The following is a 2,214-nucleotide window of genomic DNA, read 5'->3' on the forward strand; positions in this document are numbered from 1 at the left end:
AGTGGAATGGACACCTAGTAGTCAGGACAAAAAGATGTATGTCTACCAGCCTCTGAATGTTTGTGGCCCCCCAAATTCATGTGTTGAAATCTTAAACTCTCAAAATGGTGGTATTAGGGAGGGGGGCCTTTGAGAGGAGCTTTGTTCATAATGGTGAAGTCCTCATGAATGGGACTAGTGTTCTTATGAAAGGCCCTACAGAGATCTCTTGTGCCTTCTACCTTTTGAGGTCAGAGTGAGAAGGAGCTGATTATGAACCAGGAAAAGGGCCCTCGCCAGGAAAAGGGCCCTCACTCAACCAGAACTTTGAGAAATAAATTTACGATATTTATAAGCCACCCAGTCTGTGATATCTTATTATAGTAACCCAAATGGACCAAGACAATGTCTTTCTTATTGAAAAATATGATTCCAAGGATGAACACCTCATTATTTTATTGTTATGCCAGTTATTAGGAGTACCTGATATGGTTTAATTCATTGAGGCTCAAGGGTGGTTTTTCTCTTATGTCATTTATGCAACATTAAATCTCCGAGCTTCAGATCATACAGAAGCTATTTGGGTGGGATTCTGGAAATAAAGCTTGTGCTTGTTGGTGATACATCTGAAAACACCAAACAATCTCTTATATTCAGACACATTAGCCTTCATTATGGAAGAATCTAGGGCTGGAAGCAATTTTCAAATGCATGAGGCAGCCTGTTATTAACTCAGGAGGAGACAACTTGTAGATCCTAGAGGAGATTGGTCTTATTGTCGTTAAGGCTAATGTCCATAGTTTGGCTCTTAGAAGCTTGAAGTTTTCTGAGAGCTTTGATAATTAGAGTTTGAGAATTCCACTAGCTCTCAATACTTTTCATGAAGCTGTGGATGATAAGGACAGTGGGATTCTAAGTAAAAGGCTTTAAAGTGTTGTTTAATAACAGTACCAGTGAAATATGTTTCCCTGTTACTGTAAAATTGGAAACCTTCAATTTTGGAAGAGAAAATCAAATTTTAAAAATCGTTATAACCAAAGCTCTTCATTTAAGAGAGTACACCTACTCTAAAAATTACAAACAATAGCTAGAACATATTTATGGGTCATTTCTTAGGGATATTTGTGTAAAATCCATTTGGAAGTGTTCGAAGGGGCCTTGACGATTTGGTTTCTGTCCATGTCCTACCTTTATACTATTGCCAGGATTGTGTCATTGGCAGATGGGATATACATTGGAAACATCTTAGGCAATATCCTTAAAATTACCTAACCAATGTTGATTCCATATCATGGCCAACTTATTTCTGCTATTGTAAGTAATATCCTGAAGCATTTCTATTAAACTCCACTTTTATTACTGCTGTCTTCTTAGGTAAAACCATCTCAAGGTTTTAAAATTTTATATCCGTTTTATAGGGGTACTTGTAAGGAGAGAAAAAATATTTAGATGTAGAGAAACAAATTTTTATAAACATACACACTAAAGAGAGTGACAGTATAGCTGGTTTACACAACTTGAGCCACTGGCACGCTATCAAGCCACATGAATAAAAAGCCAGCAGTAACAGATAACTCACAAAAAAGATATACAGATGGGAAATAAGCATATGAAAGGATGATCCATACCATACGTCATCAGGGAAATTAAAACAACAATGATGGGATTCAGGTCCAAGATCGTGGTTTAGAAGACCCTGAGCTTTCCTCCTCCCACAGACACATCAAATCTATATCTACATATAGAGCAATTCCTTCTGAAGAAGACCTGAAGGCTGATTAAAGAGCTACTTCACATAGAAGCACCACATAGAAATGGGTAGGAAAGACAGAGGTATGATATCCAGAGGAACTCCATCCCTGATGTAGTGACATGCAGTAGGGAGGGGTATAGCTGAGGTGCCTGAGTAGAGATTCACCTGCACTGGGACACAGCAAAACCCCCAGCAGTTTAAGGGCATCTAGACTATACAGAAAGAAAATCCATGTACTAACACTAGAGCTTCTGCCAAACGGGTAGGGAAATGCTGGATCCCTCTCTAGAGTCAGAGGCAATGGTGAGTGCCACTGTTTGAGTTCCCCCAGAACACGCCCTGGACCACACCCATTATAGCTCCAGCCATCCTTCAAGGTGGCCTCAGGTATGGTGCACCCCAGGACTGCCCCAGGCTTGTGCCCTCTCCAGCTCCAGTCACCCTGCCAAGGTAGCTTTTGTGTGGCATGCCATGAGGCTTCC

This window comes from Grampus griseus, assembly GCF_964374135.1.
Source record: "Grampus griseus genome assembly, chromosome: X".
Taxonomy (NCBI): Eukaryota; Metazoa; Chordata; class Mammalia; order Artiodactyla; family Delphinidae; genus Grampus; species Grampus griseus.